Consider the following 23464-nt stretch of genomic DNA (forward strand, 5'->3'; position numbering starts at 1 on the left):
CAGCAGTTTGTGATGTCATGGCGTCTATTAGATACCCAACATCATAAACTGTCAGTACTAACAAAAAAAAAAAATCGACAAAAGAAATTTATTTGAAAAAACAGTCCCCAAAACATTTCCTCTTTCACCAATTTATTGGAAGAAAAAAAATAAAGGGGTCCCACGACGACTCTGGACCGTCTAGAATATGGGGGGGAGACACTCAGGGAACGTATCCCCCATTTTCTAGGAGTGCGGACCCTTCATGTGAGGAGTGTGGGTGCAATGAATCTGCACTCACTCTTCTCGGGTCCAAAGCAGCAGAGTCCATGTCGTAATGGTTGCTACCAAAGCTGCAATGCCCTGCTCATGAAGTAAGGGCATGCCTAATCAGGAGAACTACTGTAGAGGAAGCTCTGCTCACTGGTATATAGGTGCTCAGAGGTAATAATAGATAAAATTAGTGAGTAACCTCGGCACTCTAAATCTCCCAGACTAAGTCAGTAAGTCACAACGGATAGTAATGCAAAATCACTCTTTATTGGTCCGTATTAAGAAAAAAAATTTTTTCACAAGCATATATGTTTTTGTCCAAAACAAGTTACAAATGACGTTTCGGCCTGAGCCTTCGTCAGATTGGAATTATCTGCATGTAATCATGAAAAATGACAATAATCAGTATCACATAAGAGTGAGAGAACAATAACATAAACTCAAACAATGTAGAGGTACAATTGGGATGCAGCAAAAAAATTGCAACACAGCAAGAAATGAAACACATGATACAAATGTCATAATACAGTACAAGGACAATATAGTAATGACAAATATGGGGTCAGAGTAGGCTTAGAAAGCTCTGGTACGAAAGAGATGTCAATCATAAAGTAACATGTGCAGTAGGTGTAGAGCTACAGTATGTATGGCAGAGCTAATGGGTAGACCGACCATCGAAAAAGAACGGAGAAAAAGTGGAGAAAAAGTGGAGAAAAAATGGAGAAAAAGTGGAGAAAAAGTGGAGAAAAAATGGAGAAAAAGTGGAGAAAAAAATGGATAAAAAGTGGAGAAAAAGTAGAGAAAAAGTGGAGAAAAAATGGAGAAAAAATGGAGAATAAGTGGAGAAAAAATGGAGAAAAAATGGAGAAAAAGTGGAGAAAAAGTGGAGAAAAAGTGGAGAAAAAATGGATAAAAAGTGGAGAAAAAGTGGAGAAAAAATGGAGAAAGAGTGGAGAAAAAAATGGATAAAAAGTGGAGAAAAAGTGGAGAAAAAGTGGAGAAAAAATGGAGAAAAAGTGGAGAAAAGTGGAGAAGAAGTGGAGAAGAAGTGGAGAAAAAGTGGAGAAAAAGTGGAGAAAAAGTGGAGAAAAAATGGAGAAAAAGTGGAGAAAAAGTGGAGAAAAAGTGGAGAAAAAGTGGAGAAAAAATGGAGAAAAGGTGGAGAAGAAGTGGAGAAAAAGTGGAGAAAAAGTGGAGAAAAAGTGGAGAAAAAGTGGAGAAAAAATTGAGAAAAAGTGGAGAAAAAAATGGATAAAAAGTGGATAAAAAGTGGATAAAAAGTGGAGAAAAAAATGGAGAAAAAGTGGAGAAAAAGTGGAGAAAAAGTGGAGAAAAAATGGAGAAAAAGTGGAGAAAAGGTGGAGAAAAGGTGGAGAAAAAGTGGAGAAAAAGTGGAGAAAAAGTGGAGAAAAAGTGGAGAAAAAATGGAGAAAAAGTGGAGAAAAAGTGGAGAAAAATGGAGAAAAAAATGGAGAAAAAAATGGAGAAAAAAATGGAGAAAAAGTGGAGAAAAAGTGGAGAAAAAATGGAGAAAAAGTGGAGAAAAAGTGGAGAAAAAGTGGAAAAAAAGTGGAGAAAAAGTGGAGAAAAAATGGAGAAAAAAATGGAGAAAAAAATGGAGAAAAAGTGGAGAAAAAGTGGAGAAAAAATGGAGAAAAAGTGGAGAAAAAGTGGAGAAAAAATGGAGAAAAGGTGGAGAAAAAGTGGAGAAAAAAAGTGGAGAAAAAATGGAGAAAAAGTAGAGAAAAAGTGGAGAAAAAGTGGAGAAAAAATGGAGAAAAAGTGGAAAAAAATGGAGAAAAAGTGGAGAAAAAATGGAGAAAAAAATGGAGAAAAAGTGGAGAAAAAGTGGAGAAAAAGTGGAGAAAAAAATGGAGGAAAAAATGTAGAAAAAGTGGAGAAAAAGTGGAGAAAAAGTGGAGAAAAAGTGGAGAATAAGTGGAGAAAAAATGGAGAAAAAAATGGAGAAAAAGTGGAGAAAAAGTGGAGAAAAAGTGGAGAAAAAAATGGAGAAAAAGTGGAGAAAAAGTGGAGAAAAAATGGAGAAAAAAATGGAGAAAAAAATGGAGAAAAAGTGGAGAAAAAGTGGAGAAAAAATGGAGAAAAAGTGGAGAAAAAGTGGAGAAAAAGTGGAGAAAAAGTGGAGAAAAAAATGGAGAAAAAGTGGAGAAAAAGTGGAGAAAAAGTGGAGAAAAAAATGGAGGAAAAAATGGAGAAAAAGTGGAGAAAAAGTGGAGAAAAAGTGGAGAAAAAATGGAGAAAAAAATGGAGGAAAAAGTGGAGAAAAAGTGGAGAAAAAGTGGAGAATAAGTGGAGAAAAAATGGAGAAAAAGTGGAGAAAAAGTGGAGAAAAAGTGGAGAAAAAAATGGAGAAAAAGTGGAGAAAAAGTGGAGAAAAAGTGGAGAAAAAATGGAGAAAAAAATGGAGAAAAAAATGGAGAAAAAGTGGAGAAAAAGTGGAGAAAAAATGGAGAAAAAGTGGAGAAAAAGTGGAGAAAAAGTGGAGAAAAAATGGAGAAAAAGTGGAGAAAAAGTGGAGCACCCTTTGGTGCCTTTCATGTGGCACTAAGGGGTGCTTAGCTTTGTATTTAGCCAAAAAAATGAAAAAAAAAATGACGTAGGGTTCCCCCTAGTTTTGTAGCCAGCTAGGGTAAAGCAGACGGCTGCAGCCTGCAGACCACAGCTGGCAACCTCACCTTGGCTGGTAATCCAAAACTGAGGGCACCCCACGCTGTTATTTTGAATTAAATAAATAATTAAAAAAAAAAAAACACGTAGGGGTCCCCCCAAAATTGGATCACCAGCCAAGGTAAAGCAGGCAGCTGGGGCCTGATATTCTCAGACTAGGGAGGTCCATGGTTATTGGACTCTCCCCAGCCTAAAAATAGCAGGCCGCAGCCGCCCCAGAAGTGGCGCATCCATTAGATGCGCCAATCCTGGTTCTTCGCCCCAGCTCATCCCGCGCCCTTGTGCGGTGGCAAACGGGGTAATATATGGGGTTAATACCAGATGTGTAATGTCACCTGGCATCAAGCCCTGGGGTTGGTGAGGTCAGGCGTCTATCAGATACCCGACATCACCAACCCAGTCAGTAATAAAAAAAAATAGACGACAAACACATTTTTATTTGAAAAAACACTCCCCAAAACATTCCCTCTTTAACCAATTTATTAGAATGAAAAACAAATCCAGGTCTGGTGTAATCCAAGGGGTTGCCATGACGATCCACACTGTCCCAGTCAATAAAGAGCAGGATGTTCCCCATTGGCTGGGAGAGCAGTGCAGTGAACTGAGCTAACATCAATGGGTCAGCCCAGGTCACTGCAAGGGATGACAAGTGCTGCTGTCAGCGAGGTACATTACCTGCGCTGATCTCCAGCACTGCCACAGCACCTGTCACTGAGTTCAATGACCGCCGCCTTCACAGCCAAGTATCGCGAGAGGCCCGTGACGTCACCGCTAGTCAGTCTCGGGTCGGAAGCGAGAGAAGGTGATGTGGCAAGCGGCGGCCATGGAGGACAGTGACAGCGCTGAGGTCGGGATGGCGGGACTTCATCACCGCAGGTAAGCCGAGCGGGACCATGTGTGTGTGTGTGTGTGTGTGTGTGTGTGTGTGTGTGTGTGTGAGTGTGTGTGTGTATGTATGTGTACATGCCGCGTTCAGGAGGGGGCGGAGTGAGCTGAGCGGGGAAGTGTCGGCTTCCTGCACGTAACTAGGATAAACATCGGGTTACTAACCAAAGCGCTTTGGTTGGATACCCGATGTTTATCTTGGTTGCCAGCTTCTGGCAGGCTGCCAGCGATGGCTCCTGCACACTGTAGCTGTAAAAAGCCCTGCTTTTTGCTGCTAGAACCGTTCTCGAACGTATCTAGAACTATCGAGCTTTTGCAAAAAGCTCGAGTTCTAGTTCGATCTCGAACAGCCCCCAAAATCACTCGAGCCTAGAACTGGAGAACCTCGAACTTCGAACTGCGCTCAACTCTAGTCATTAACCCCTTATTACCACAATTGCCACTGCACCAGGGCAATCAGGAAGAGCCAGTTAAGTTCCGGGATTTGCGCCGCTAATGGATGTGACAATTTTAGGCGACTGTGGGCTGCTATTTTTAGGCTGGGGGGCCCAATAAATATGGGTCTCCTCAGCCTGAGAATACATAGCCAAAATAAGCACATAGCTGGGGGCTGCAGCCTGTAGTCATATGCTTTATCTGTCCTGGGTATCATAATATGTGGGGACCCTATGCCAATTTTTGTATTTATTTATTTATTTATTTTTACACCACGATAGGGACACACGGTGTCTGTGATTGGTTGAAATCAGACATGCTGTCACACAGGGTTGGGGCATGGTCTGACGGCAACCAATCATAGACACCGGAACAGCCAGTGGGCGGGTGAAGTAGTGCATATGCATGAGGTTAATGAGCGGTCCTGGAAATAATGTTACAGCCGTGTGGGAGACTGGTAAGTATTACAAGCTTGCTTTAATCCCCCAATCCATTCTACCACCATTGTAAAGTGCCGGATTTGGGTCCCCATGGACTTATATGTGGACTGGCATCCGGACAGATATCTGGGATCAATTCCAGACCTCCAATAATGTACTCAAAACACATTATTACATTTAACTGTAGCAGCAGGGAGGAAGGCCTCTGAGGAGCTGTCAATTTGGGTTGGTGGAGTCTCAGCAGCAGCAGGGAGGAGGGCCACTGAGGAGCTGTCAATCTGTGTAGGTGGAGTCTCATCAGCAGCAGGGAGAAGGTCCACTGAGGAGTTGTTAATTTGGGTGGGTGGAGTCTCATCATCAGCAAGGAGGAGGGCCACTGAGGAGCTGTCAATCTGTGTAGGTGGAGTCTCATCAGCAGCAGGTAGGAGGGCCACTGAGGAGCTGTTAATTTGGGTGGGTGGAGTCTCATCATCAGCAAGGAGGAGGGCCACTGAGGATCTGTCAATCTCGGTGGGTGGTGTCTCAGCAGCAACAGTGAGGAGGGCCACTGAGGAGCTGTCAAAGTCATAATATGCCTTTTGAGGTTCTCCAGTCAGATATGGCTCCACAACCTCTGATCACTGTTCCTGAAGACAACTAGTCACTATCCAATACTCTTTCGAAAACCATCAGGAATGCCTTGACGTTGTCACCTGGCATGATGTTTTGCAAATCCCCTCTTGCAGTGTTCCTCAGCTTTGTATCATCCCCTCGGTTTAGGGGTAGTATGGTTTCCACTCTGCAGACAGCCTGTCAGGACCTCTAACTGCTGCTGGTGCCGCTTCTGCTCCTGTATTTCTTGTTGCTGCCTCTGGAACTGCTTTATCATGAATTTGTTGACTTCCTGCTCTGCTGGATATTGATCTGGACCAGCTGCTTTATCAGCTCCTCCATTTTGGCTGACCGTTCTTGCAGCACCGCAGTTGCCATTGCCCAGGTCATACAGCTTTTCCAGCAATCCCATGTGCTCCTTGGGATTCACTGCCCACAACACAACGTCAGTTGTACGGCTTCACTCTCTTTCAGGCAGCTGGTAGCATTCACAAGGCAAAAAGTGTTTTTCTGAATACAGGAAGGTTTATTAATGTTCATAAACCTCCACATAAAACAAAAACGGTTTGCATTGTGTATAGGTGAAAACTAATCACCAGTCCACACAGCAGTATGGGGTCACCTATGTAACAGGAAAATCCAGCCTCAGACTCTCCGGTCCTGTCAGAGAGATCGGCACCAAGAGGGTTTTCCATCTCTTGCTCACAGACACAAGTACAAAAGGTTTCCACCTCTACTCTCCGGCCACTATAGCGCTGTGCCGCCCCCGTGCCAGCAGCCGAGCCGAGCGGTGGTTTAATGGTCTCCAGACCCGGGGGTAATGTGGCCACTCAAATGAAGGGGGGGTATTTACAGGGGATGTATTAGAGTTTGTGACGCCACCCGTGGTATGTGGTAATTTATTAGTACCACCGCTGCAGTTGGGATACCCGGGGGCGATGGAATGGGGCAGCTAGGTGTTGTGACCCTCCATGGGTAGGGGGGATACCCCGGGGCTCGGTGAATGAAGGGGAGTGCCGTTGGATGCAAAGCGGGTCACTTGCATATTCACTCAGTCCATTAAGCTGACACTGACAACTGGATAAACGAAAGTTCTGGACACCGCTGCCACTGAGGGGAGCTTAGTTCGGGTCCCGTCCCCAATGGTGCTGCCTGGTGATCCTCGACCTGACTCCTTGCATTAAGTTTACTTCTCTGTTGGTCCCGGAAGTATGAAACCTGCCAAGTCCCGCTCCCTACTATGGCTAAGTGTGGGAGCTTGCTCTCAGGGTTCACGCTTGGGATTTTCTGGACCGTTTTGAGTGGAAAGTCCTATCCCCCTCGTTGCGCTAGTACCCTGATTTTGGAGCGGGTGGGAACGGATCTTGAAGGCTCCGTTCTCCTCGGGTAAATTGTGAGGTTGCCTGCAGCTACTCCTTGACCTAGGGTCCACGTACCCCGTTGTGCCTTGGGCCAGCCCAGTGATGGTGCAAGGCCGCCGGCTGTACTCCTCAACAGTTTTGTGCCCCTTGCCACAAACCCCTGCGACTGGGGGTCCAGCTCCTCTAGGCCCAGACCATCATCTGCCACCTAGATTACTCCTCAGGAGCCCTGCTCTGTCCTCTCACTTTCACTTCTCAAGCTCCACTCTCTCTCCTCTTGGCACCCCCGACCTCCCCTCTGCAACCCCCCCAGGTGGGTGACTCTATTCCACTCAAGCCGTCCACTGGTGTGTCTGGTGGGTGTGGTGTAGGGTGTATCTAGGATTTGATTAGCTAATGTAGGCAACACCATGTAGTTAGGGACCCAAAACCAAGAAGGAGGTTGATACTGCACGGAAGGGCAGGTTGTGCAATACCCTGTGACGACCTGATAGTCCAGGGGCGTCACAGTGCAGTTCATCTTTTATATCAGTTGCTAGGCCTACATTGGAGACATGAAAGCAGCCAGTCCCACCCAGCTCTCCCAGCTGCTCCTAAAACCAGCACCCAAAATCCATGGTTATTAAATAAACAACTCAGCACTATCAGTGCTGGAGCCTTCTTTCCGGGTTTTACATAACCGAGACTGCACACCTCGGTGACACGTATACTCCATCCAGAACTTGTCCAGCTGCCATCTTACATTAAATATATGTATATATAGCTCAATATATGTGATAAAATGAAACATAAAAAATCCAAACATACAGTAGGTGGGAAAATGATTGTCACCCGGTAGGTAGAATGGGGGAGAGAAAAGGACACCATAATGACAGCAAACCCCAGACTGTCCTCTTCTAGAAAGGAGGGCTATATGCCCAGACTTTCCAAATAGTAGATAACAAAGAAGGGGTGTAATGGAGAGGCAGACAGAGGCAACCTAATATTACAGACAAGCACACCGAGTGGTCATAAAGCACTGTCTCTAATTAAACTGATGGATATCAAGCACTACAGTGACTCAGGTCACCAGTCCCCTCCACAAAAAAACATATAGTTACTCTAAAATAGATTAAAAGGGGTTGCTGTCACACCGGAGCGTACAGATGCTCAGCATGCAGCATAACACAAGGGTAACAATGGGTTTAGAATAAAAGGAAGGCCCTAGCAATAGGGGCAGGAGACAGGGGACACCTCATGCAATTAACCTGAATCTCCACCTTACGCTCCCCAATGTCCCTACATGGGTCCTTCCTACTCTCATCATAAAATACTTAGGCACCTAGCTTGCCCTGAACTCACCCTGGCTAGTGAGTTGGCCAGAGAGAATACTAGTCTCACCACTACAATTATACAACACAAGGCAAGGGAGACAGACAGAAATAGACACCAAAGGAAAACAATTCACGCTCTCCTAATGCAACTAAACACCATGGCTGCATAGTCACGACTCTTCAGCTTCTTTCAGAGACAGGCTCCTTTTAAAGTGGTAAGCATAGAATGAGAATGTATAATCAGTGTCTGATGGTAATGTGTCGCCCAGGGAATAGGGTACTCGGTCCTGGGCGGTATATAGCTGGGAAAGTCACTTTGGTGGTCATTGCCCGGTCCCATGCCCTGGGTGCGATTTTATGAGTGGAGTATTTACAGGGGAGATAAGAGTTAATGTTCATGTGATGCCACCTGCGGGTTGCGGTTAGGATTGTGGAACTGCCGCTGCTGAAGTGGTTACTCCCAGGGCTGGTGGTAATGGCAGCTGTGATGGTAGGCCCTCCGCAGGAAGGGCTGAACCTGGGAGATGTATGGTGCAATAGCAAGGGAGGCCAAACCATGGATTGTATTAAACAGTCTCTACTCACTCTTGATCCTTGGACGGCTGGTTCCAGTCCCTGTATTGCCAGTGCCAGTTGATGACTCGGTTGCTCTGTCCCTGCCACTTTCAGTGTAGTTGGGACCCCGAAGCTTGGAACATTGGGGGTTCTCAGCTGTGATACAGCGGTCTGTCTGTTCGGCTGGCAGTGTGGACCCTGTGGGGAGGTAGGTGTCCGAACCCTGATCCTTGCTTTACTGCTGATGCCCCCAGATCTGGAGATCAGTGAGGCCCTTGCAGGTAATTGCCAGGCTATCTGAAACTGTCGCCTGACCTAGGGCCCTGTGCCCTGTGCGTGCCCAGGTTCCAGTGGTTTCCTCATACCATCCCTGGTGACTTTGCTTCGTTTCAGAGGTACTTGTTTGCTCCAACCCTGGTAACCTTACTCCCGTGACCCCGGGTCACCGTTACATGGACCCAGCTCCTGGCACCCTCCTTTCTCTTTCCCTTCCCAGCACATTCTGCTCTCACTCTCTGACTGCCTTGTCCTCTCCCACCAGGTGGTCTAGTCTTTCTGGTTTGGCTCCGCCCTCTGGGTGGCCATCTCCTTTGTCTCCGACTACCCAATGAGCCCTGGTGTGAGTGGCAACTGGGATTTTGGTTGTATGTTGCTGTTGCTGGCACTGGTGTTACAGGTCCCAAAGGGTAGGTCTTGCATCCCCAAGAAGATGCAGTTCCCTATAGTGCCCTGAGTGGCTCAGGGGCGCTACAGTAAGACATGTGTGTTTTCATAGCAAATGGGAGTTGTCACAAAAGAGCTGCACCTTAGATTAAGGTTACAAAGGACAGGCAGATAGGAAAACGTCCTTAATCCCTACAACCATAAAAGAAAGAAGATTCATTCAAATATAAGTTCTAGACCTGGTAATAGTAAAGTGTTGCGGCCTTCTGGTCCCAGAGTCATCAGTGGTCTCTCCAGAGTGGGACACACTCAAGTCATAACATATTGAAGACATATCTCCAGTGTGGGTCACTGTGGGTCCGACTCAAAGTACTCACACCGATCAGCTTTAATTTGCTCAAGCAAAAGATTCAAAGACTAGAGCAGCACAGAGACTGTCAGCAGCGGGCTCAGATACCACCAAGGGCAATATTTGCTACAAATTTGTATTTTCTCCTCGTGTTTGCATGGGTTTTCTCCAGTGAATCTAGTTTCCGCCTACACCCCAAAGACATACCAATAGAAAACTTAGATTGTGAGCCCAAATGCGGTAAGTGATGATGATGTCTGTATAGCTATGGAATTATTGGTATTATATAAGTGTATAAAATAAATAAAAACAGTAGTGTCTGCTGCTGGGTACTGCAGAACTACGCCAGTTCTTATCAATGCAACATGTTCTGCTGTACCCGACAGTGCCTGCTACACATAAAATGCACTTTGCAGCTCCGTTCACAGGGTCTACAGCTTTTTGTAAGCATTTGGCCCATGACGTAAAATAAAAAAAGTAAAAAAATTGTATACTCATGTACTATATTCCTGCTATTTACTGGGGCTCTTACCATGAGCTACTGTTCTACTCATTATCTCTAATGGCTTGAATCTCGGATGACCTCTTTAAGGGAGAATATACTTTGATTTGGGGCCAGTGGGCAAAACTGTTCTGTCTTGCACAACGTACTGTTTGGTAAAATGTTCACGTACATGAGGCTTAATCTGACCATAAAATAAAGCCATGTCCAATAGAAGTGGGGTGGCTCTTGGAATGAATTCCACCTGTGGGACCTGGACAACCCACTATTACACTAAAGGCCGCTTTACACGCTACGACATCGCTAAAGCGATGTCGTTGGGGTCACGGAATTCGTGACGCACATCCGGCCGCGTTAGCGATGTCGTTGCATGTGACACCTACGTGCGATCTAAAATAATTGCAAACACGTGCAGAATCGCTAATCGTTGACATGCTCCCCTATTCTCAATTTTAGTTGCTGATGCAGGTACGATGTTGTTCGTCGTTCCTTCGGCAGCACACATCGCTATGTGTAACACCGCAGGAACGAGGAACTACAGCTTACCTGCGGCCGCCGGCAATGAGGAAGGAAGAAGGGGGGTGGGATGTTCGTCCTGCTCATCTTCGCCCCTCCGCTTCGATTGGGTGGCCGCTTAGTGACGTTGCTGTGACGCCGAATGAACCGCCCCCTTAGAAAGGAGGCGGTTCACCGGTCACAGCAACGGCGCTACTCAGGTAAGTACATGTGAAGGGTCCGCGCGATTTTGTGCGCCACGGACAGCGATTTGCCCGTGACACACAACCGATGGGGGCGGGTATGCTCGTTAGCGATATCGATACCGATATCGCAGCGTGTAAAGTACCCTTTAGTTGACTTACTTATCGGCTAAGAGCACCTTTTGTAACTTATTTTCCACTAGGATTGCTGTAAAATGAGCTTTATATGCTGTGTGTCCTGCTTTGCATTTGTAGACCTGGTCAGGCTCGGAGTCCACGTGACGTAGTTTGTATTTTCCTTGTAAATATGGTAACATTTGAATAAATGTAAAACGTTTGTCGCGAAATCATCCATAAAAGACTCGATCTGTTATCAGGATCCTCATAGTACAGGAGAGATGGCTGATTCCACAGAGGATGATGCTCTTGTCCAGTATCTGGGTCTTCTGGTTCTGGCAATAATCGTTCTTATTCTTGGACTGGTGATACATCCCTTTATTATTGGCGTCAATGTCAATGACTGGTGGAAAGGAAGATCGGTGACTTCTGTTGACCACATTGTAACTTCTCTCGGGAATTCAAGGATGTGCACTCAGTGCGCTCTTACTAAAGCCAAGTTTCTGGCTTTATTCTTCTGTAACAGCCAGCGCTTATATGTAATTAAGCTTATTTTTGCCACGGCTTTTTCTTTTTTTACTTATTACAATATTTGGTTGACATCTCTGCTCTCCATTGTCTTCTGTCTAAAGATCTCCATTTTCCACACGACTGTTCCTGTATCTGAGGATGGTGATATTACCCCGGACTGGTTGTTTCATTGCAGGCTCAGGACTTCTCTCTTCTGTCAGCTGTATCTTGCCCTTGTGAATTGATATCACTCGTAAGACCTATGATGGATCATACAATGCAACCGTAGATAATCAACTCTCACATGGCAGGTACCTTAACGCTATATATCATTTCACTTTAGGAGCCTCCATCCCAATGATTTTCTACTGTATCTTCTCCATCCTCCTCTTCTCCTCATTGTATCATCACACAGTAAAGATGAAGATGAGCAGTAATTTATGCATCCATTTGGAGACCTATTACTTGGCCATAAAATTTGTGTCTGTCACTTTCATATATAACATTATATACTTTATTAGTCTTTTTTCTAGTGTTTTTCATGTCTATTTTTATGATGTGACCCTCACGTGGTTTCAGATTATCTTTGGATTTCTGCCGGTTCTACATTCCTCCTACCTGATCTACAAAACAGCCAATCTCCGGAGTCAGATGTCCGAGGTTCTGCAGAATGTGCTTGACCTCTTGTTTCCAAAGAAATGTACACAAACCAGAGAGAACATTGAACTAGTAACTCAGTGAGGAAAATCCATAGCATCAGCTATCATTGTATGACAGGTGGATGTCAAATAATGACACTGATCATATTGCTTCTGGGTCCGCTCATTAACCCTCATACATAGTCACTGCTTCACCCGTCCACCGGCAGTCCTTGCATCTCTGATTGGTTGCAGTCAGACCGCGCCCCCACCCTGTGTGACCGCATCTTTGATTGGTTGGAATCACAAATGGCCTCTTTAGAGCACTGCAGACAGCACTGTAGGCATAGATATCAGCCAACCTAAGACAATGAGACTAGGTGGAGCTGAGCTGTATTCCGTGATAAAAAAAATTAAAACTGTTCATACATTGGGCCCTCCACCACCTTGGAGATCTAGGAAGCCTCCCCATCATTCAATTCCACTTACAGCTTCATAATATTATCTAGCAACAAGATATAGAGTAATAGTCAACAATGCGTACATGGAAGTCCAAGTGATCAGTTGGCGTCTATATTACTTTATAGATAATTCATCAGGGGAATCTTCATATAGGATGCCCTGCATTCCGTCAGTAACCAAGACTGACCATCCAGAAAAAATACCCCAAACGGACAAAGATGTCCAGCTTAGACGGACGCCAAGAAAAATGTGCCCGTTTGGGGCATTTTTTCTGGATGGTCAGTCTTGGTTACTGACGGGATGCAGGGCATCCTATATGAAGACTCCCCTGATGAATTATTTATGAAACGCGTTGGGAGGATGTGAAGTCGTTTCTCTATTACTTTATAGACCTCAATGAAGAGGACAATGTGTATATCTGTCCACCTCCCACATATGTGCCTCTAATGTGGAGACAGCTGGACTCTAAGTGGAAGGTGGGAGACCGCACCCACCATTGTCCATTCTCCACCTGCCAGTCATACTGTAATGAACTACTAGTCATTCCTTATTTTTTCTCTCACTTTATAGAGAAAAATCTATTGTTATGATATGAAAGTCATGAACAAAGTGATGTTATCAGATCTAGATCTATTGTTTTATCTATTGTTAAATTCTTTTGATATATTTTGTGTAAAATAGAACCCCTCTCTTTCAATGGTTTGATTTTAGTGTAATATTATTTTTATTTTTTACAGAATTTACATAAATCTTTTTTTATACCGTTCACGACATTTAATGTACCAGTACATCATATTTTGTAGTGACTTCCTGCAAATGGAGGTACCAGTGTGTAATGGAGATTGTGCAGGCACATGAGCTGTGCCTGCACAATTACCGCCAGGAGCTTGGCATAAGTGATACCCGAACTCCGGCTGACACAGTCAGGGCTGATACCACTCCTGGCTGTTTGATCCCTAAATTCAGCAATCACAGAATTTAGGGGATATATTGTTGATTTTTCTGATTTGTGTGGTCCTGAAGAAGAGGTCCTCACCTCGAAACGCGTAGACCTATGAAATAAAATAATCTTTCATTAAATCAACAATTTTTTTATCATCCTTTGGCGACAGCACACCTTTAACCCCTTCTACTCTCCATCATTTAACATAGCATTTAGGGGGCTGAGAGACAAAGCGCATGATGTGACAGGGGGCCTGATCGTTGAAATGACAATCCAATGTCAAATAAGGATCTCCAGATCTGCCAAATTATAGTGGTTTGTTAAGCCATGCTAGAAGCATGGTAAAAAAAATTGAAAAATAAAAATATTATACTAATAAATATGCATATTTATGTAAAAACAAAAACAAACAAAACCGTACACTTATTTGGACGGAACAAAACGATCTATAAAACTCACACCAATAAAAATGAACGAAGCTGTCAAGCTACGGATCGGCTCAGATTCGCAGACTTTCCTGGTGTTCAACAAACAATTCGATGAACATATCCGAACACCATTGAGTTCAATGAGAGACAAAACCTATGTGCTAGTAAGGACTAGGGGGACTGATGTTAGTAAAGGCTAGGAGGGCTGGGGTTAGTAAGGCCTAGGGGGGCTGCAAAAGAAAGAAAATAAGCAATAAAGGGCAGTATACCGAGTCTCTCATTCAACTGTCACATTGGTTCGGGATTCGCTCTTTAACCCACATAGATATTCACTGCTTCCTCGGCCCACCGGCAGTCCTGGCGTCTCTGATTTGTTGCAGTTAGACCACACCCCCACTCTGAGTGACAGCATCCGTGATTGGTTGGAGTCACACACGCTGTCTGCGTGGTATAAAAATAAATAAATTAAAATAAAAATTGACATAGGGTCCCCTGTATATTGATACCCAGCACAGATAAAGCATACAGCTACAGGCTGCAGCTCCCAGCTTGTGTGCATTATCTTGGCTGTGTATCAAAATATGAGGGACCCCATGTGGCTTTTCTTTAATTATTTAAATAGATACTTTAAAAAAAATGGAGTGGAGGCCCCAATTTTGATACTCAGCCATGATAAATCTGACAGCTGGGGCTGGTATCCTCAGGCTGTTGAAGCCCATGGTTATTGGGCCCCCCTGCCTAAAAATAGCAGCCTGCAGCCACCCAATATTTTCGCATGCATTACGTACGAAAATCCCAGCAATTTACCTGGCTTATCCTGATTGACATGGTGGCAATCAGGATAATATAAGGGGTTAATGACAGCTCACAGCTGTCACTAAGCCCTAGATTAGTTAGATTAGTATTAGGAGGGGTCTATGAGACCCTCCCATTAGTAATACTGTGAGTGAAAAGAAATAAACCTAAACACCCAAAAATCCTTTATTTGAAAAAAAAAATACAAAAAAACACCCTATTTTACCACTTTATTAGCCCCAAAATCATCCAGGTCCGCTGTACTCCACACAATGTCCCACGATGATCCTGGCTCTGCTACATACTGAAGTCACAGGCTCATTAGAAAACATGACCATCGCTCATCGGTGACATCACTCAGTTTATCTGCGATCACAGCAGGAGGTTCCCATGGTGACTGCAGGTAAACTGACCTCAGGGAACTGATTGAACTCTGTGATCTCACATCAGCTGAACTGAGTTCAATCAGACCTGGATCTCCTAGCAGAAAACCATGTTTTTTCCCATGAGGTGCAGATTTGGTGCTTTAATTTATACATCAAATTCCTGCAGCAAATCTGCATTTCCTGGCAAAACAATCGCATCAATATCGCATCAAACCGCTTCACGTTTAGCTGCATTATTATGCCACAGGATGCAGATTTGGTGTATAAATTTCAGCACCAAATCGGTATGTCTTGACAGAAAAAAAATGCACAAAAATGGTTTTGACATTGTTTTGGTGTAATTTTCTGCCAGGAGATGCAAATTTGGTGCTGAAATGTCTACACAAGATTTCTGCACCAAATTTGCATCTCCTGGAAGGAAACTGCACATAAAAAACAGTTTTTTTTGTGCTTTTTTTTTTCAAGAAATTCAAATCTGGTGCTGAAAGTTATACACCAAATTCCTGCACCAAATCTGCATCTTGTGGCAAAAAAACTCATCTAAACATGATACAGTATTGATGTGATTTTTTTTGCCAGAAGATGCAGATTTGGCGCAGGAATTTGGTGTATAAATTTTACCACCAAATCTGCATCTCCTGCCAAAAAAAACTGCGGTTTTCCAGGAGATGCAGGTCTGATTGAACTGAATGAATTCATTAGAGGTGAGGACACTGAGTTCAATGAGGTCAGTTTACCTGTGGTCACAGGTGGGTTACCAAGGGAACCTCCTGCTGTGATCGCAGATAAACTGAGTGATGTCACCAATCACAGCTGTGGCTCAGTTAGTCTCTGCCTGAAGCCATAATGTGCGGTCATGTTTTCTAATGTGCCTGCACGTTGTGACATCAGTATGTAGCAGAGCTGGGTTCATCGTGGAACCTTGTGTGAATTACAGTGGACCTGGTTGGGGTTAATAAAGGGTTGAAACAAGGTGGGGGTTTTGGATCTTATTAAAAATAGGATTATTGCCATATTTGTGTTTATTTCTTTTCACTTACAGTATTAGTAATGGGGGTCTCATAGGCCCTACCTATTACTAATCTATGGCTAAGTAGCAGCTGTGAGCTGTCATTAACCCCTTATATTATCCCAATTACCACCACACCAGGGCAATCGGATGACCGGGGTAAAGTGCTGGGCTGCTATTTTTAGGCTGTGGACCAATAACCATGGGTTTCTCCATCCTGAGAATATCAGCCCCCAACTGTCGGCTATATCATGGCTGGGTATGAAAATTGTTGGGGACCGCACACGGTTTTGTAAAATTATTTAGTTAAATAATTTTTAAAAAGCTGCATGCGGTCCCTCATATTTTGATACACACACAAGATATTGTGCATGGCTGGGGGCTGCAGCCTGTAGCCATATGCTTCATCTGTACTGGGTATCAATATACAGGGGCAATTTTTTTAAAAAAAATTTACACTTCACTCGGGCAGACAGACTGCTACTGTTAGGGCAACCAATCAGAGACGTGAGCATGCCAGTTGTCTAACTGCAGCCAATCACAGAAGCTGTCACAGATGGTGGGTTGGCAAAGCAGTGAATATGCATGAGGGATACTGAGTGACCCCATCCCCAGAAGTAGCGTTACAGCTGTGTGGAGTAAGTATGTCCTGCATTAACCATTTTGCTTCCTTTTTTTAACAGTGCTTTCCCTGGCTAATCATAGCCATGCCAAAGCTTGACATGACTGTGATGGGGCCAGAGGTTGATTGTTTCTGCAATAGTGTATACACGAACAGTTACAAAACAAAGCTGAACTTTGCCGATTTTGAAGAAAAGTGTTTGTGAATCTGATCCTGAGCCAAAGCTCTTGCTGAATTTGATATTGGTGAACCTTTTTTGAACAAGTTTGCTCATCTCTACACACTGGTTAACTCCTTCAATGAACACTAAAAAAAAAATGCAAAAATTATGTATTTTCATCTTAAAGCTGACAAAAAAAGTGAAGCAAAATGCAATCAAAAATTCATATGTAAATAAAAATTGTAGAGCTGAAAACATCATCAACATTACCATACAGTTCCATCAGCAAACAAATATAAAAAGTTATAGCTCACAGAAATGCAAAAAAAAATATTTTTCTATAAAATATTTTTCGTGTAAAAGTGGCAAAACATAAAAAAAAAACAACTAAAAAAAAATAGATAGAACTGTGTTATTGCTGTATTCGTACTGACATGGAGAATATAGCTGCCATCACTTTTACGACACTGTGAACATGTAAAGAAAAAAATCCTGAATTACTGTTTCTCCTTGATTCTGCCTCACAAGAAGCAGAATAGATAGTGATCAAAAAGTATTATGTGGCCCAAAAGGGTACCAATAAAAACACCAGCTCATCCCACAAAATACAAGCTCTCACATTACTCTGTTGGCAGAAAAATAAAAATATGGTATCGCTGTAATTGCACTGACTCAAAAAATAAAGTGTGAACAGCATAAAAAAATAAATAGATGAGGCCAATTCTTCAACTATTGTTGATTTGTTCATTCTGCCTCCCAAAGATCGCAGTAAAACTGGGCTCACATTTATTCTGCGCTCTACACTGAGCACTTACACCGGAGATTACATGTAAATCTCTGAAAAACCTTATTCAGACAGAATTCCCAGCGGAAAATTCACTGTAATGACTAATGAGGAAGAGGAAGTCACTTTATACACTTGTATGCCCTGTGGTCAGACATTGCCCATCTTTTTAAGTGTATTTTTAGGCATGCACAAAAGTGCGGTTAACAACTGTTTTTGCACCTTTGAAAGTAGGCAAAATAGAGTCCGGAGTAACTCCACTGCCTCACTATAGTGAATAGATCCATTGGGGGTTCATCTAAATCAAGTATTTCGGAGATGTAGATGGAAACCCCGATGTAAGTTCTCAGCATAGAGCACAGGATATATGTGAAATGATCCAAAATGTTCTGTACCCCAAGACATCACTAAATAGCATTCAACTAAACATACAATAAAACAAGTTCACACTAAGATCCGCCATCTGTTAATGGAAATATAGAGGACTTCCACATTTCTGGTAGCATGAAGACTTTGGAAAAAAAAGAGATCCAGCTAAATCTGCACTCCCGAATCCAAGTACCCATCTCCCTTCTGAGCCACACAATGTGTAAACCACAGTTATCATCCCCATGTTTGGCATTCTTTTAGTGAGAAGAGCCTGCCTAATTTATATGATGTGTGTCTCCAGTAGCACTCTCTGGGCAGAATGTATGAGCACTACAATGTACTGAGCAATACAAGGGCTAGTTTGCAAATTTTATTTTAATTCTGCAACATTCACTGTGTTTGACTCCATGAGTAATTTCCAGAGACAAAATTGACACTATACCCATAGATGAATTCTGAGAGGGGAGTCATTTCCAAAATGTGGTCACTTGAGGGGTTTCAGCTTTTCTGGCACTTAGAGGCTCTACAAAAGGAGTACACTTAAGCGGGCTTTACACGCTACAGTATATCTAACGATGTGTCGGCGGGGTCACGTCGTAAGTGACGCACATCCGGCATCGTTAGTTATGTTGTAGCGTGTGAAACCTACGTGCGACCCAGATTGTACGTTACAACATTGGTCGCATACACGTCATTCAATTTCTAAAAATTGAACATCCGGTTGTTCAATGTTCCCGAGGCAGCACAGATCGCTGTGTGTGACACCCCGGGAACGATGAACAGATCTTACCTGTGTCCCGCGGCTCCCGCCGGCTATGCGGAATGAAGAAAGTGGGCGGGATGTTACATCCTGCTCATCTCCGCCCCTCTGCTTCTATTGGCCGGCTGCCGTGTAACGTCGCTGTGACGCTGAACGTCCCTCCCACTCCAGGAAGTGGATGTTCACCGCCTACAGCGAGGTCGATAGGAAGGTAAGTACGTGTGATGGGGGGTTACTCATTTGTGCGACACGAGCAACAAATTGCATGAACCGCACAAATGATGGGGGCATGTGCGATCGCAAATGCAATTGCACGATTAATTGCTGCGTATAATGCAGCCTTTACTATAGTACAAATATCTGTGCTCCAAAAGTCAAATGACACTTTTTCCCTCCCAGGCCCTGCTTTGTGGCTAAACACTACTGTACACTCACATGTGGGGTATGCCACATTCAGGATGAATTCCATTATACATTATGGGGCCTGTTTTATCTATCCTCCTTGTGAAAATTAGAAATATGGAGCTAAAACGACATTTTAATGATAACGGTGTAATTACTTTTTCTTCACCGCCCAATAGAATAAATTTTTGTGACACACCTGTAGTGTCAATTTGCTCACTCCACCCATTAATTAATTTATGAAGGGGTCTAGTTTGCAATATTGGGTCACTTGTGGGGGATTTCTGCTGTTCCGGCACCTCAGGGGCTCAGCCAATGTGACATGGCACCCACAATCTATTTCAACTAAATCAGAACTCCAATATGGCGCTCCTTCCCTTCTCAGCTTTGCACTGTGCCTCAAAAGTAGTTTTCAACTATATACAGTCATATGAAAAAGTTTGGGCACCCCTATTAATGTTAACCTTTTTCTTTATAACAATTTGGGTTTTTGCAACAGCTATTTCTGTTTTATATATCTAATAACTGATGGACTGAGTAATATTTCTGGATTGAAATGAGGTTTATTGTACTAACAGAAAATGTGCAATCCGCATTTAAACAAAATTTGATCGGTGCAAAAGTATGGGCACCCTTATCAATTTCTTGATTTGAACCCTCCTAACTACTTTTTACTGACTTACTAAAGCACGAAATTGGTTTTGTAACCTCATTGAGCTTTGACCTTCATAGGCAGGTGTATCCAATCATGAGAAAAGGTATTTAAGGTGGCCACTTGCAAGTTGTTCTCCTATTTGAATCTCCTAGGAAGAGTGGCATCATGGGCTCCTCAAAACAACTCTCAAATGATCTGAAAACAAAGATTATTTAACATAGTTGTTCAGAGGAAGGTACAAAAAGTTGTCTCAGAGATTTAAACTGTCAGTTTCCACTGTGAGCAGCATAGTAAGGAAATGGAAGAACACAGGTACAGTTCTTGTTAAGCCCAGAAGTGGCAGGCCAAGAAAAATATCAAAAAGGCAGAGAAGAAGAATGGTGAGAACAGTCAGGGACAATCCACAGACCACCTCCAAAGACCTGCAGCATCATCTTGCTGCAGATGGTGTCAATGTGCATCGGTCAACAATACAGCGCACTTTGCACAAGAAGAAGCTGTATGGGAGAGTGATGCGAAAGAAGCCGTTTCTGCAAGCACGCCACAAACAGAGTCGCCTGAGGTCTGCAAAAGCACATTTGGACAAGCCAGTTACATTTTGGAAGAAGGTCCTGTGGACTGATGAAACAAAGATTGAGTTGTTTGGTCATACAAAAAGGCATTATGCATGGAGGCAAAAAAACACGGCATTCCAAGAAAAGCACTTGCTACCCACAGTAAAATTTGGTGGAGGTTCCATCATGCTTTGGGGCTGTGTGGCCAATGCCGGCACCGGGAATCTTGTTAAAGTTGAGGGTCCCATGGATTCAACTCAGTATCAGCAGATTCTTGGCAATAATGTGCAAGAATCAGTGACGAAGTTGAAGTTACGCAGGGGATGGATATTTCAGCAAGACAATGATCTAACACACCGCTCCAAATCTACTCAGGTATTCATGCAGAGGAACAATTACAATGTTCTGGAATGGCCATCCCAGTCCCCAGACCTGAATATCATTGAAAATCTGTGGGATGATGTGAAGCGGCTGTCCATGCTCGGCGACCATCAAACCTAACTGAACTGGAATTGTTTTGTAAACAGGAATGGTCAAATCTACCTTCATCCAGGATCCAGGAACTCATTAAAAGCTACAGGAAGCCACTAGAGGCTGGGATTTCTGCAAAAGGAGGATCTACAAAATATTAATGTCACTTTTATGTTGAGGTGCCCATACCTTTGCACCGGTCAAATTTTGTTTAAATGCGGATTGCACATTTTCTGTTAGTACAATAAACCTCATTTCAATCCAGAAATATTACTCAGTCCATCAGTTATTAGATATATGAAACTGAAATAGCAAAAACCCAAATTGTTATAAAGAAAAAAGGTTAACATCAATAAGGATGCGCAAACTTTTTCATATGACTGTATGGGGTATTGGTGAACTCAGGAGCCATTGTGTAGCAAATTGTATGGTCTATTTTCTCTTATTACTGTTTTTGAAAATTGAAACTTTGAAGCCAAAGCAACATGTTAGTGCAATGCAAGTTATATTTTTTTTTCCACAGTCCAATGTGATATAATTCTGCAACTCATTGGAGTTAAAGCAACATTAATGTGGAAAAATGTATTTTTTTTCATGGCTCATTGTTATAAAAATCTGTGAAACACCTGTGCATTGAAGGTGCTCACCACACACCTAGATAAATTCATTGAGGGGTATATTTCCCAATCTGGGTTCACTTGCGGAGGGTTTCCACTATTTAGGCACAATAGGGGATCTCCAAGCACAACATGGCGGCCGCTAAAGATACCAGCCAATGTTGTGCTCCAAAAGATTATAGGTGCTTCTTCCCTTCTAAATGCTGCCATTCACCCAAACAGTAGTTTTGCCCCACATGTGGAATATCCCTGTACTCAGGAATAATTGTGCAACAAATTGCAAGGTCAATTTTCTAATGCTAGATTTGAGAAAATGATAAAAATTGGGATTGAAACATTTGTCTGGTAAAAATTATTATTTTCATTTTTATGACTCAAAGTTATAAAAATTCTGTGAAACGCCAGTAGGTTCAAGGTGCTCACCACACATCTATAAAAAAATCTTGAGGGATGTAGTTTCCAAAATTGTAACTTGTGGAGGTTTCCACTGTTTAGGCAGTTCTGGGGCTCTGCAAATGTGACATGGCATTCGGCATCTATTCCAGCCAATTTTGCACTGCAAAATTCAAATAGAACTACTGTATTTATTGCTTTAGAAGATGCACTTTTGTTCCCCCAAAGTAGGGGGTGTGTCTTATTATTCGAATATACAGATTATATACTGCAGAGTCCTTGGGAGGTGGGGGCAGCTCTGGAGTGGTGCTGAAGGCTGAGGCAGGCTGGTGGAAGCTGCAGGAGGCAGCGGAAGATCTCCGCTCCCGCTCATATAATATGCACTGCCACTGTCCATCACCGTGGTGCTGAAACCGCACCGCTGTGATGGGTGGGGGAGCAGTGCATATTATATGTGCCTGCACCCTGCTTTGATAGCACATGCCCCCCCTGTGTTAGATATGGCCCCCATGCTGCTGCCATAGTAAAATAAAAAACTCTTTACTTACCTCCTCCAGCGCTGATCTCCCGGTGTCTCCCTGGTCTCCCTGCTGCCACTGTGATCAGGCACACAGAGATGATGTCACTCTGCTATGCCGATCACATGACCGGCACCAAGAAGCAGGAAGTGCAGGAGCTCAGCAGTATGGAGGGAGACACTGGGAGGACAGCGCTGGAGAAGGTAATGAAAGAGTGTTTTATTTTACTATGGGCAGCAGCATGGGGGCCATATCAAATACAGGGGGACATGTGCCATCCATAGGGGGCCATGGGCAGCACAGGGGAATGTGTGCTATCCATAGGGGGCATGGGCAGCACAGGGTAATGTATACCATTTCACTTGTAAAGCGCCATGGAATAAATGGCGCTATAATAATAAATAATAATAATAATAATAATACCATCCATAGGGCGCCATGGGCAGCACAGGGGGACATGTCCCATCCATAGGGGGCCATGGCCAGCACAGGTGGACGTGTACCATCCATAGGGGGCCATGGGCAGCACAGGGGGATGTGTGCCATCCATAGGGGGCCATGGGCAGCACTGGGGAACATGCGCCATCCATAGTGCGCCATGGGCAGCACATGGGGATGTGTGCCATCCATAGGGGGCTATGGGCAGCACAAGGGGACGTGTGCCATTCATAGGGGGGCATGGGCAGCACAGGGGAACATGTGCCATCCATAGGGAACCATGGGCAGCACAGGGGGATGTGTGCCATCCATAGGGGGCCATGGGCAGCACAGAGGGATGTGTGCCATCCATAGGGGACCATGGGCAGCACAGGGGGACATGTGCCATCAATAGGGGGCCATGGGCAGCACAGGGGGATGTGTGCCATCCATAGGAGACCTTTGCCAGGTGTAAGAGATGTGTGCCAGCAATAGGTGACGTGTTCCAGCAATAGGGGATGTGTGCCAGCAATAGGAGACGTGTGCCATCAATGGGAGACATGTGGCATCACTGGGGGACATGTGTCAGCACAAGGGGGCTATATTCAATATAAAGAGGCCATATGTAGATTAAGGGGGCTAATTGTAGGATGGGGGGCTATGAGGGACATATACCCTATATGATTTGTTAGACGGACACTGGCATTATAATACGGACCAAA

Source organism: Anomaloglossus baeobatrachus, chromosome 3, assembly GCF_048569485.1.
Source record: "Anomaloglossus baeobatrachus isolate aAnoBae1 chromosome 3, aAnoBae1.hap1, whole genome shotgun sequence".
NCBI lineage: Eukaryota > Metazoa > Chordata > Amphibia > Anura > Aromobatidae > Anomaloglossus > Anomaloglossus baeobatrachus.